This window comes from Procambarus clarkii, unplaced genomic scaffold, assembly GCF_040958095.1.
Source record: "Procambarus clarkii isolate CNS0578487 unplaced genomic scaffold, FALCON_Pclarkii_2.0 HiC_scaffold_934, whole genome shotgun sequence".
Taxonomy (NCBI): Eukaryota; Metazoa; Arthropoda; class Malacostraca; order Decapoda; family Cambaridae; genus Procambarus; species Procambarus clarkii.
The window spans coordinates 17,679-32,500 of NW_027189966.1; the positions used below are offsets into that span (position 1 = coordinate 17,679).

A 14,822-nucleotide genomic window follows, 5' to 3' on the forward strand; every position below is an offset into this window, starting at 1 on the left:
CCTCTCTTATATACCCGAGCAGGCCCTTTAAATTATTTGAATTGTTGCACTTCGGCCAATGGCACGATCGCTGCTGCTCAAACATATTCTGGTTCACAAGTATTATAATATATTATATTATATTATATTATATTATATATATATATATATATATATATATATATATATATATATATATATATATATATATATATATATATATATATATATTTATTCATGAAACACATTAAAACCTTGATCATTTATTCATTCATTACGTCTAGTGAAGAATTGCTTTTGTTCATTTGTATGATTAAAAATTGATAGAATATGAATTCCTCGCTTAAAGTAAAATATAAAATATATATTGGATTTATATGATTGGTTAATATTCCAAGTGATGCTGAATATCCCCTATAATTTTGTTTTGTTTGTTTGTTTGTTATGTACACATTCCAAATGAAATCAATATAAATGTTATTATTAATGTTTGAAAGTTGATTGTCTACTTGAATCTCTCTATTAAAGTGTGTGTGGCTCCGGATGGAGCCTGGTTATGGTATTTGTCGTGGTGGGTGGCAGAAGTGCTTACTTCTTCTCTGTCTTCTTTGGCAAAAGAACTGCCTGAATGTTTGGAAGAACACCTCCCTGTGCAATGGTTACGCCAGACAGAAGTTTGTTGAGTTCTTCGTCGTTGCGGATGGCCAACTGCAAGTGACGTGGGATGATACGGGTCTTCTTGTTGTCACGTGCGGCGTTACCGGCGAGCTCCAGAACTTCGGCAGCGAGGTATTCCATGACGGCTGCCAGGTAGACAGGAGCGCCAGCACCGACGCGTTCGGCGTAGTTGCCTTTACGCAGCAGACGGTGAATTCTGCCCACGGGGAACTGAAGTCCGGCCCTGCTGGAGCGAGACTTTGACTTGCCCTTCACTTTGCCTCCCTTGCCGCGTCCTGACATTGCTGCTGCTGTTGTGGGTTTGTGGTGTTTTATGCCGGCCCGCAGATCGAGCTTCGTGTTATATACCCCGCTCAGGATCAAGGGAGTCCGCCACTGACCAATCAGCGCGCTCCGCCACGCGACCCGCTCTGAGCTGAGTCGCGAGCGGGATATAAAAGGAAAGCTCGACTCGCGCAAAAGTTCATTATTGTATCGCAACGCCAGCCAGCACGAGCATCATCATGCCACCCAAGGCATCTGGAAAGGCTGCCAAGAAGGCCGGAAAGGCCCAGAAGGCCATTGCCAAGGGCGATAAGAAAAAGAAGCGCAGGAGGAAGGAGAGCTACAGCATCTACATCTACAAAGTGCTGAAGCAGGTCCACCCCGACACTGGTATCTCTTCCAAAGCCATGTCGATCATGAACTCGTTCGTGAACGACATCTTCGAGCGCATCGCCGCCGAGGCTTCTCGCCTGGCCCACTACAACAAGCGTTCCACCATTACCAGTCGGGAGATCCAGACGGCTGTAAGGCTCCTGTTGCCCGGAGAACTGGCCAAGCACGCCGTCTCTGAGGGCACTAAGGCCGTCACCAAGTACACCTCCTCCAAGTAAACGGCTTACTTACTGCCCTGTGGTGGTGGCTTGGCCTCAAACCAACAAACTCGGCTCCATTGGAGCCACACTTTAATTTCTAAAGAGATTGTGAGTGTTAGACACCAATACTATTATAACAAAAACCTCTGTCACTGAAAGCAAATAGCTATAAAATGAGAATATTTATGAAACTGTCTGTGTGTGTTTCTCTCTCTCAGTCTCTGTCTGTCTGTCTGTCTGTCTGTCTGTCTCTGTCTCTGTCTCTGTCTCTGCATGTCTCTCTCTCTCTCTCTCTCTCTCTCTCTCTCTCTCTCTCTCTCTCTCTCTCTCTCTCTCTCTCTCTCTCTCTCTCTCTCTCTCTCTCTCTCTCTCTCTCTCAACACACATATAAACACTCGGTATCTTTTTTCTAGAGATTAGAGATTCATTGTTATGTTCCACATTAGGATTACTATGCAGGCCACCCTCTTAAGGTTTGAAAATGTCAAGAAAACGGTTAATTTAAAATGTCATCTCCTAACTTAACAGATTAAGCCAGAGGACCAAAAACAGAATAAAACAGGACAGGACAGTATGTCACTTATACAAGCTGCTTTTATTTCTAGTACAGTATGACAATTTTTTTTTTTTTTTTTTTGGGAGGGGGGGGGGGGGGGGGGAGGATCCTTGGCAGTGCATAAGAATGAAAAGCGACGGCGTTTTGTTTGTAAGAGGACAGGTTGTACTACAAATGACTTGATTTATTGATATCACGTGTACAGTGTATGTATGACACCTAAATTATTGTATTTATTTATTTATTATATGTATAGATGAAGGTTAATTCATATGACTGATGCTAGGAATGTCTGAAATCTCCTTAGAAGGATATTTTGGCCCTGAGAAGGGCCGAGTTTGGTGTATACTAGGGTGGTCGTTTTAGCTTATGCACGCTCTCCACGGATACGGCGAGCAAGCTGAATGTCCTTTGGCATGATGGTGACACGCTTGGCGTGGATGGCACAGAGGTTAGTGTCCTCGAAGAGACCGACCAGGTAAGCCTCGGATGCCTCCTGTAAAGCCATGACGGCAGACGACTGGAAGCGAAGATCGGTCTTGAAGTCCTGGGCAATCTCGCGCACCAGACGCTGGAAGGGAAGTTTCCTGATGAGCAACTCTGTGCTCTTCTGGTAACGACGGATCTCACGCAGGGCGACCGTTCCGGGCCTGTAACGGTGAGGCTTCTTCACGCCCCCTGTGGCAGGAGCAGACTTGCGTGCTGCCTTGGTGGCCAGCTGCTTACGAGGAGCCTTGCCTCCCGTGGACTTGCGAGCAGTCTGCTTGGTGCGAGCCATGGTGAACAACTGTGGTTTGTGATGGCCGGCGCCGAAAAATTTTTGCTTATATACGCCGTCTCGAGGCGCTTGCTCGAGCGCCATTGGCTGCTCGACTCGCCTACGTCACCCCGTTGCCCCTCCCCTCCTTCCTCTGGCTGCAGCCAACAGGCAGCTCACCTCAAACACTATTATCGCTGATTTTGCTCTATTTTTTGGATTTGTGCAAAAGTCATTTCACAGAGACGTGAAACAGACGAGTAGGCAACTGCAGTTTTGAAAGCGTTGTGAGAAAGCCGTGTTTCTGCTCGAGTACAAGCATAAAGTAAGGACAGGCAGGAGTTAGGAGTTGCCATGCTACAAGTACGTCCGCTTGACGGGATATAGTCTGGGGAAATCGTGCCGAAATTTTATTATTCACACAACTTCAACACCATGACTGGACGCGGCAAGGGAGGCAAGGGACTCGGAAAGGGTGGCGCCAAGCGTCATCGTAAGGTGCTACGTGACAACATCCAGGGCATCACCAAGCCCGCTATTCGTCGCTTAGCTCGTCGTGGCGGCGTGAAGCGTATTTCGGGTCTCATCTACGAAGAGACCCGTGGCGTCCTGAAGGTGTTCCTCGAGAACGTCATCCGTGATGCTGTAACCTACACGGAACACGCCAAGAGGAAGACCGTCACTGCCATGGACGTGGTGTACGCTCTGAAGCGCCAGGGTCGTACCCTCTACGGATTCGGCGGATAAGAGCTTGGCTAATCCATCGATTCCACCCACCACCACCTCAAAACGGGACCTAATTAGGTCCCTATACTTTTTTACTGAAGGGCTTAATAGACGATAACATAAATTGTTTTGATATCAGCTAGCACATTGGGTCTTATGAAATCTATTTTTTATCCTCGCATGCTTAAAGGGACTCTGATTGGGGAGGGAGGGGTGGGGGGGGGGGGGAAGGTTTGTTCCGTTATATACTAGCAGAGCAGGATCATTGGTGGTGGGGGGGGGGGTGAGGGAGAGAGAGAGAGAGAGAGAGAGAGAGAGAGAGAGAGAGAGAGAGAGAGAGAGAGAGAGAGAGATCTTTCCCAACTCTTCCTTTTTACATGAGTGAGCTACCCGTTTTATTCATTTTATCCTTCTCAGAGCTGTTTTGATAGTATCCAAATGATGGTAAATGAAAAGGGAGGACACGAATATCTACCCAGAATTCAGGACTGGCAATCGATATGCATGTTTGAGTGCGAATCTTTTTCTCTCTCAACTTAGGTATACGTTTATGTCGTACCTAAAAGCGAGAACCACACTATTGGGACAAGTATGCAAGGCCCAATTTTCCTAACAAGCACAGTTAATTTTGTTATTTTCGAACATTTCTTTCCAAATTGGTTTATCCAATTAACAGTATTATATTAAGATCATGAATTGCTGGGTTAGGTTAGGTTAGGTTAGGTTAGCTTAGCTTAGCTTAGGTTAGGTTAGGTTAGCTTAGCTTGGGTTAGCATAGGTTAGGTTAGGTTTGATTACATTTCTATGTTAGATTTAACTCAAATTCAAAACAATTGCAGTCATTCGGCTTGTTAGTCAACTTGCCTCTAATAGGGGCAATTTGTCTAACAAGACTATTTAGTTTTGTGTGCATATATATATATATATATATATATATATATATATATATATATATATATATATATATATATATATATATATATATATATATATATATATATATATTATAGCTTCAAGACTCCGAACCAATATAGAAGCATCAAGAGGAAGTGCTTGTGTTATGGGCCAATAGGCCTTCTGCAGTTACTTCCATTCTTATGTTTTTATTCCCATTGGTTCGTGTTTTATCTTGTGTAAATGTCAATCACCTCACCCAAAACTTTGGTACCATATCACCTCACCCATGTATGTGTATATATATATATATATATATATATATATATATATATATATATATATATATATATATATATATATATATATATAATATACAGAGTAAATCTACCCCAAAAGTAATGATTTATTTGTCTACAAAACTAAACTCTTTTTGGAATCATATGAGGCCCCTCCACTGAGGGGGGAGGCCTGGATGTTTATTGTCATGTGTATTCATGCTGCTTGCATGTCGTCGTTTATTTTGCCTTTGTTGTTTTCTTGACAGCTTTCTTTGCCTTGGGTGGTTTGGGAGATTTTGAAGCTCTCTTTATTTTGGGCTTTTTGTTCCCAACAACAAGCTGCTGCTGCTGCTTCTTTTTCAAGGCTGTAGGTGGTTTGTTGCTTGTGGCGGCTTTCTTGGGAGTTACCACGGCCTTCTTTGCTGCTGTAGATGGTTTCTTGGTTGTGGTGGCTTTCTTGGGAGTTAGAACGGCCCTCTTCTCTGCTACGGCCAGCTTGAATGATCCACTAGCTCCACTTCCCTTGGTCTGAACAAGAATGCCGTCAGCCACTGCTTTCTTGAGAAATCTTCGGATGTAAATGGCGATCTTGGCAGCCTCGACTTTGTTGTTGGCAACAACGTACTTCTTGATTGCTTGTAGAGACGAGCCCTTACGGTCTTTGAGTGCTGCGACCGCGGCTAGAACCATTTGACTAGTTTTCGGGTGAGCAACCTGGACGCGAGGTTTCCTGGTGGTGGCCACCACAGCAGCAGCAGCCGCAGCCTTCTTGGTAGGCTTTGCTTCTACCATGATGATGATGAGATAACCAAGGTGATGAGAGACGCTCAGACAGTCACGGGGGAATGATGCTGCCGCCGCTTGAGCCGAACCTATTTATGTGCCGGCACGGTACAGAAGCTGCAACCTGGCAACTCGTCCACCAATCACGACGGTTGGTTTTACGGCTCCGAAACCTGGATCCCATATCTTCTCTAAAATAGAAGCATTTGTTCATGTTCTTTGTAAAAGTATCATAAAGCAGGACAGATGAGACAAATATCATAAAAACTGAAGAGCAGATGAGCACACACATGTATGTATTACAAAAGAAAATCCACAAATTCATTAGAAATTGGCAGGGTAGGCTGAGGAAGTAGGTAGATGTAAAATGTCTGTAAATGGCGAAAGAACATAAACCCAAGACTGAATAAACGATGTTAAATATCCATGCCAAGGAGACAAAAATATGTTAGGATACAATTACCATTAAGACACCACAAGAAGGTCCGTATCCTGCCGTGATGACTAAAAAGAGTTGGTTATTAGCCACAATGTGTAGGCAGTCTCATGCCAACGGCCATACCACGTTGAGAACACCGCTTCTCGTCCGATCAGCGAAGTTAAGCAACGTTGGGTTTGGTTAGTACTTGGATGGGTGACCGCCTGGGAACACCAAATGCTGTTGGCAATAATGTTTTTTGTTTTGTTTTGTTTTGTTTCGTTTGTTTTTGTTTGAATGGCTGGCTGGCTGGCTGGCTGGCTGGCTGGCTGGCTGGCTGGCTCCACGGGAAATTCACGGAGTTGTGTGGAATAAGGCCTGGTAAAATGAATTAATATGTATGTCATGTTTAAAACAAACTCGCTTAATATAGTGTGTGAGGCTTTATACAAAAACAAACAACCAAAACAAAACATGTTGTATATATATATATATATATATATATATATATATATATATATATATATATATATATATATATATATATATATATATATATATAGCTTAATCCGGGTTTGAACTCGCAACTCCAAGAATACGCATCACTTATATACACTTTACCACTGGACCACTGCAGGACACTTGATGCTGAGGTATCAATTTAATGACGTAAATGCCATTTCCACAAATAAATGATAATTTAAAAGTATTTGTATGTACAAATCTTTTCTGTTTAAAAGGCTACAATATCAGTTACTGATATAATTTGTGTTAATGTTTCTATACCCACAGGAAGGCATGTTTTTGCTTATATGTAAGGGGTACGGAGAAGGAATCCACAGACCATCATTCCCCTTCCCCCCCCCCTCCCACCTACTACCACCACCACCACCACCACCACCACCACCACTACTCACCACCAATCACCACCAATCACCACCACCACCAATCACCACCAATCACCACCACCACACCTAACCGAAAACCCCCTAACACATCAACCCTCCCCCCAATCAACAGGCGAAATAATAACCCTCAAATGCCTGCCTGCCTGCCTGCCAGCCAGCCAATACTAACGGTCTTCTCAGAAAGAAAATCTCTTTGTATCTGTATTACTTGATGAAATGTATGATTCTAATAATGAAAATAAATTGTTATGTCGGTTGTATGAGCATAATGACCAATATGCACATGATATGAATGAATTAAATAGTGTAGTTTTAAGTAATTAGGTTGTAGACACATTAAGCGGATATGATATTTGACGCGTCCAGAACTGGTGATTTTTGGTTTAGTTTTAAATGCACCACCACCACCACCATTGCTTCCCCAGAGCCTAATTAAGGACCGGTAAAAGGAGTCAATATGTATGTCATCTATAAAACCAAAGAATGAATAAAAACACACACACACACATCTACATAATAGTACTAGGAAGATTGTATGGCATAAAAAAAAAAAAGTACTCCCATTGGGTCGTTTGAACTCGCGACTTCCAAAACACCAGCCACACACCTTACCACCCAGCCACCATAGAGTTGGTATAATTGTGCAACTTTAGTTATAAAACTAAAGTTCTTATTGTCTCAAATCTTATTGTCTGTTCTATGAAAAGGCATGATGTAAATTATGTATTTTTTGAATGATTGAATTGTAGGCACATTAAGCGGATTCGATATTTGATATATCCAGAAAAGGTGATTTCTGTTCAGTTTTAAAATGCATCACCGTTAACGCTAAAGGACTGGTAAAACGACTCGATGTTTGTCATTTTTAAAATAAACACTAAAACTAGGCCCTTAACATATATAATGTTTGAATATAAATTGAATGCATATAAATACAAAGTGGGAGTGGCTGGCTGGCTGGCTGCCTGCCTGGCTGGCTGGCTGGCTGGCTGGCTGGCTGACTGGCTGGCTGCCTGCCTGCCTGCCTGCCTGCCTGCCTGCCTGCCTGCCTGCCTGGCTGGCTGGCTGGCTGGCTGGCTGCCCGCCCGCCCGCCCGCCTGCTTGCCTTGCCTTGCCTTGCCTTGCCTTGCCTTGCCTGTCCTGTCCTGTTATTGCCTTGCCTTGCCTTGCCTTGCCTTGCCTTGCCTTGCCTTGCCCTGCCCTGCCTTGGCTGCAGCTGGCTGGCTGGCCGTAAATCAACTCTTAACAACACCACACCACACCACACCATCACTCATCACCCATCACCCACCACCGGCCCCAGTCTCCCAGCCTCTCTTATATACCCGAGCAGGCCCTTTAAATTATTTGAATTGTTGCACTTCGGCCAATGGCACGATCGCTGCTGCTCAAACATATTCTGGTTCACAAGTATTATAATATATTATATTATATTATATTATATATATATATATATATATATATATATATATATATATATATATATATATATATATATATATATATATATATATATATATATATTTATTCATGAAACACATTAAAACCTTGATCATTTATTCATTCATTACGTCTAGTGAAGAATTGCTTTTGTTCATTTGTATGATTAAAAATTGATAGAATATGAATTCCTCGCTTAAAGTAAAATATAAAATATATATTGGATTTATATGATTGGTTAATATTCCAAGTGATGCTGAATATCCCCTATAATTTTGTTTTGTTTGTTTGTTTGTTATGTACACATTCCAAATGAAATCAATATAAATGTTATTATTAATGTTTGAAAGTTGATTGTCTACTTGAATCTCTCTATTAAAGTGTGTGTGGCTCCGGATGGAGCCTGGTTATGGTATTTGTCGTGGTGGGTGGCAGAAGTGCTTACTTCTTCTCTGTCTTCTTTGGCAAAAGAACTGCCTGAATGTTTGGAAGAACACCTCCCTGTGCAATGGTTACGCCAGACAGAAGTTTGTTGAGTTCTTCGTCGTTGCGGATGGCCAACTGCAAGTGACGTGGGATGATACGGGTCTTCTTGTTGTCACGTGCGGCGTTACCGGCGAGCTCCAGAACTTCGGCAGCGAGGTATTCCATGACGGCTGCCAGGTAGACAGGAGCGCCAGCACCGACGCGTTCGGCGTAGTTGCCTTTACGCAGCAGACGGTGAATTCTGCCCACGGGGAACTGAAGTCCGGCCCTGCTGGAGCGAGACTTTGACTTGCCCTTCACTTTGCCTCCCTTGCCGCGTCCTGACATTGCTGCTGCTGTTGTGGGTTTGTGGTGTTTTATGCCGGCCCGCAGATCGAGCTTCGTGTTATATACCCCGCTCAGGATCAAGGGAGTCCGCCACTGACCAATCAGCGCGCTCCGCCACGCGACCCGCTCTGAGCTGAGTCGCGAGCGGGATATAAAAGGAAAGCTCGACTCGCGCAAAAGTTCATTATTGTATCGCAACGCCAGCCAGCACGAGCATCATCATGCCACCCAAGGCATCTGGAAAGGCTGCCAAGAAGGCCGGAAAGGCCCAGAAGGCCATTGCCAAGGGCGATAAGAAAAAGAAGCGCAGGAGGAAGGAGAGCTACAGCATCTACATCTACAAAGTGCTGAAGCAGGTCCACCCCGACACTGGTATCTCTTCCAAAGCCATGTCGATCATGAACTCGTTCGTGAACGACATCTTCGAGCGCATCGCCGCCGAGGCTTCTCGCCTGGCCCACTACAACAAGCGTTCCACCATTACCAGTCGGGAGATCCAGACGGCTGTAAGGCTCCTGTTGCCCGGAGAACTGGCCAAGCACGCCGTCTCTGAGGGCACTAAGGCCGTCACCAAGTACACCTCCTCCAAGTAAACGGCTTACTTACTGCCCTGTGGTGGTGGCTTGGCCTCAAACCAACAAACTCGGCTCCATTGGAGCCACACTTTAATTTCTAAAGAGATTGTGAGTGTTAGACACCAATACTATTATAACAAAAACCTCTGTCACTGAAAGCAAATAGCTATAAAATGAGAATATTTATGAAACTGTCTGTGTGTGTTTCTCTCTCTCAGTCTCTGTCTGTCTGTCTGTCTGTCTGTCTGTCTCTGTCTCTGTCTCTGTCTCTGCATGTCTCTCTCTCTCTCTCTCTCTCTCTCTCTCTCTCTCTCTCTCTCTCTCTCTCTCTCTCTCTCTCTCTCTCTCTCTCTCTCTCTCTCTCTCTCTCTCTCTCTCTCAACACACATATAAACACTCGGTATCTTTTTTCTAGAGATTAGAGATTCATTGTTATGTTCCACATTAGGATTACTATGCAGGCCACCCTCTTAAGGTTTGAAAATGTCAAGAAAACGGTTAATTTAAAATGTCATCTCCTAACTTAACAGATTAAGCCAGAGGACCAAAAACAGAATAAAACAGGACAGGACAGTATGTCACTTATACAAGCTGCTTTTATTTCTAGTACAGTATGACAATTTTTTTTTTTTTTTTTTTTGGGGGGGGGGGGGGGGGGGGGAGGATCCTTGGCAGTGCATAAGAATGAAAAGCGACGGCGTTTTGTTTGTAAGAGGACAGGTTGTACTACAAATGACTTGATTTATTGATATCACGTGTACAGTGTATGTATGACACCTAAATTATTGTATTTATTTATTTATTATATGTATAGATGAAGGTTAATTCATATGACTGATGCTAGGAATGTCTGAAATCTCCTTAGAAGGATATTTTGGCCCTGAGAAGGGCCGAGTTTGGTGTATACTAGGGTGGTCGTTTTAGCTTATGCACGCTCTCCACGGATACGGCGAGCAAGCTGAATGTCCTTTGGCATGATGGTGACACGCTTGGCGTGGATGGCACAGAGGTTAGTGTCCTCGAAGAGACCGACCAGGTAAGCCTCGGATGCCTCCTGTAAAGCCATGACGGCAGACGACTGGAAGCGAAGATCGGTCTTGAAGTCCTGGGCAATCTCGCGCACCAGACGCTGGAAGGGAAGTTTCCTGATGAGCAACTCTGTGCTCTTCTGGTAACGACGGATCTCACGCAGGGCGACCGTTCCGGGCCTGTAACGGTGAGGCTTCTTCACGCCCCCTGTGGCAGGAGCAGACTTGCGTGCTGCCTTGGTGGCCAGCTGCTTACGAGGAGCCTTGCCTCCCGTGGACTTGCGAGCAGTCTGCTTGGTGCGAGCCATGGTGAACAACTGTGGTTTGTGATGGCCGGCGCCGAAAAATTTTTGCTTATATACGCCGTCTCGAGGCGCTTGCTCGAGCGCCATTGGCTGCTCGACTCGCCTACGTCACCCCGTTGCCCCTCCCCTCCTTCCTCTGGCTGCAGCCAACAGGCAGCTCACCTCAAACACTATTATCGCTGATTTTGCTCTATTTTTTGGATTTGTGCAAAAGTCATTTCACAGAGACGTGAAACAGACGAGTAGGCAACTGCAGTTTTGAAAGCGTTGTGAGAAAGCCGTGTTTCTGCTCGAGTACAAGCATAAAGTAAGGACAGGCAGGAGTTAGGAGTTGCCATGCTACAAGTACGTCCGCTTGACGGGATATAGTCTGGGGAAATCGTGCCGAAATTTTATTATTCACACAACTTCAACACCATGACTGGACGCGGCAAGGGAGGCAAGGGACTCGGAAAGGGTGGCGCCAAGCGTCATCGTAAGGTGCTACGTGACAACATCCAGGGCATCACCAAGCCCGCTATTCGTCGCTTAGCTCGTCGTGGCGGCGTGAAGCGTATTTCGGGTCTCATCTACGAAGAGACCCGTGGCGTCCTGAAGGTGTTCCTCGAGAACGTCATCCGTGATGCTGTAACCTACACGGAACACGCCAAGAGGAAGACCGTCACTGCCATGGACGTGGTGTACGCTCTGAAGCGCCAGGGTCGTACCCTCTACGGATTCGGCGGATAAGAGCTTGGCTAATCCATCGATTCCACCCACCACCACCTCAAAACGGGACCTAATTAGGTCCCTATACTTTTTTACTGAAGGGCTTAATAGACGATAACATAAATTGTTTTGATATCAGCTAGCACATTGGGTCTTATGAAATCTATTTTTTATCCTCGCATGCTTAAAGGGACTCTGATTGGGGAGGGAGGGGTGGGGGGGGGGGGGAAGGTTTGTTCCGTTATATACTAGCAGAGCAGGATCATTGGTGGTGGGGGGGGGGGTGAGGGAGAGAGAGAGAGAGAGAGAGAGAGAGAGAGAGAGAGAGAGAGAGAGAGAGAGAGAGAGAGAGAGATCTTTCCCAACTCTTCCTTTTTACATGAGTGAGCTACCCGTTTTATTCATTTTATCCTTCTCAGAGCTGTTTTGATAGTATCCAAATGATGGTAAATGAAAAGGGAGGACACGAATATCTACCCAGAATTCAGGACTGGCAATCGATATGCATGTTTGAGTGCGAATCTTTTTCTCTCTCAACTTAGGTATACGTTTATGTCGTACCTAAAAGCGAGAACCACACTATTGGGACAAGTATGCAAGGCCCAATTTTCCTAACAAGCACAGTTAATTTTGTTATTTTCGAACATTTCTTTCCAAATTGGTTTATCCAATTAACAGTATTATATTAAGATCATGAATTGCTGGGTTAGGTTAGGTTAGGTTAGGTTAGCTTAGCTTAGCTTAGGTTAGGTTAGGTTAGCTTAGCTTGGGTTAGCATAGGTTAGGTTAGGTTTGATTACATTTCTATGTTAGATTTAACTCAAATTCAAAACAATTGCAGTCATTCGGCTTGTTAGTCAACTTGCCTCTAATAGGGGCAATTTGTCTAACAAGACTATTTAGTTTTGTGTGCATATATATATATATATATATATATATATATATATATATATATATATATATATATATATATATATATATATATATATATATATATTATAGCTTCAAGACTCCGAACCAATATAGAAGCATCAAGAGGAAGTGCTTGTGTTATGGGCCAATAGGCCTTCTGCAGTTACTTCCATTCTTATGTTTTTATTCCCATTGGTTCGTGTTTTATCTTGTGTAAATGTCAATCACCTCACCCAAAACTTTGGTACCATATCACCTCACCCATGTATGTGTATATATATATATATATATATATATATATATATATATATATATATATATATATATATATATATATATATATATATAATATACAGAGTAAATCTACCCCAAAAGTAATGATTTATTTGTCTACAAAACTAAACTCTTTTTGGAATCATATGAGGCCCCTCCACTGAGGGGGGAGGCCTGGATGTTTATTGTCATGTGTATTCATGCTGCTTGCATGTCGTCGTTTATTTTGCCTTTGTTGTTTTCTTGACAGCTTTCTTTGCCTTGGGTGGTTTGGGAGATTTTGAAGCTCTCTTTATTTTGGGCTTTTTGTTCCCAACAACAAGCTGCTGCTGCTGCTTCTTTTTCAAGGCTGTAGGTGGTTTGTTGCTTGTGGCGGCTTTCTTGGGAGTTACCACGGCCTTCTTTGCTGCTGTAGATGGTTTCTTGGTTGTGGTGGCTTTCTTGGGAGTTAGAACGGCCCTCTTCTCTGCTACGGCCAGCTTGAATGATCCACTAGCTCCACTTCCCTTGGTCTGAACAAGAATGCCGTCAGCCACTGCTTTCTTGAGAAATCTTCGGATGTAAATGGCGATCTTGGCAGCCTCGACTTTGTTGTTGGCAACAACGTACTTCTTGATTGCTTGTAGAGACGAGCCCTTACGGTCTTTGAGTGCTGCGACCGCGGCTAGAACCATTTGACTAGTTTTCGGGTGAGCAACCTGGACGCGAGGTTTCCTGGTGGTGGCCACCACAGCAGCAGCAGCCGCAGCCTTCTTGGTAGGCTTTGCTTCTACCATGATGATGATGAGATAACCAAGGTGATGAGAGACGCTCAGACAGTCACGGGGGAATGATGCTGCCGCCGCTTGAGCCGAACCTATTTATGTGCCGGCACGGTACAGAAGCTGCAACCTGGCAACTCGTCCACCAATCACGACGGTTGGTTTTACGGCTCCGAAACCTGGATCCCATATCTTCTCTAAAATAGAAGCATTTGTTCATGTTCTTTGTAAAAGTATCATAAAGCAGGACAGATGAGACAAATATCATAAAAACTGAAGAGCAGATGAGCACACACATGTATGTATTACAAAAGAAAATCCACAAATTCATTAGAAATTGGCAGGGTAGGCTGAGGAAGTAGGTAGATGTAAAATGTCTGTAAATGGCGAAAGAACATAAACCCAAGACTGAATAAACGATGTTAAATATCCATGCCAAGGAGACAAAAATATGTTAGGATACAATTACCATTAAGACACCACAAGAAGGTCCGTATCCTGCCGTGATGACTAAAAAGAGTTGGTTATTAGCCACAATGTGTAGGCAGTCTCATGCCAACGGCCATACCACGTTGAGAACACCGCTTCTCGTCCGATCAGCGAAGTTAAGCAACGTTGGGTTTGGTTAGTACTTGGATGGGTGACCGCCTGGGAACACCAAATGCTGTTGGCAATAATGTTTTTTGTTTTGTTTTGTTTTGTTTCGTTTGTTTTTGTTTGAATGGCTGGGCTGGCTGGCTGGCTGGCTTGGCTCCACGGGAAATTCACGGAGTTGTGTGGAATAAGGCCTGGTAAAATGAATTAATATGTATGTCATGTTTAAAACAAACTCGCTTAATATAGTGTGTGAGGCTTTATACAAAAACAAACAACCAAAACAAAACATGTTGTATATATATATATATATATATATATATATATATATATATATATATATATATATATATATATATATATATATATATATATATATATATATATATATATATAGCTTAATCCGGGTTTGAACTCGCAACTCCAAGAATACGCATCACTTATATACACTTTACCACTGGACCACTGCAGGACACTTGATGCTGAGGTATCAATTTAATGACGTAAATGCCATTTCCACAAATAAATGATAATTTAAAAGTATTTGTATGTACAAATCTTTTCTGTTTAAAAGGC

The 14,822-nt window shown here is 43.5% G+C and overlaps 2 non-coding genes across 2 annotated transcripts; both read left to right on the plus strand.

Annotated features, from left to right (window-relative positions):
- Positions 1–6,059: 6,059 nt before the first annotated feature.
- Positions 6,060–6,178, plus strand: LOC138361877 (5S ribosomal RNA). The gene has a single exon (XR_011227248.1). It is a non-coding gene; the product is annotated as a 5S ribosomal RNA (ribosomal RNA).
- An 8,028-nt stretch (positions 6,179–14,206) lies between these two features.
- On the plus strand, positions 14,207–14,325 carry LOC138361878 (5S ribosomal RNA). Its single transcript, XR_011227249.1, has one exon. It is a non-coding gene; the product is annotated as a 5S ribosomal RNA (ribosomal RNA).
- The last annotated feature ends 497 nt before the right edge of the window (positions 14,326–14,822 follow it).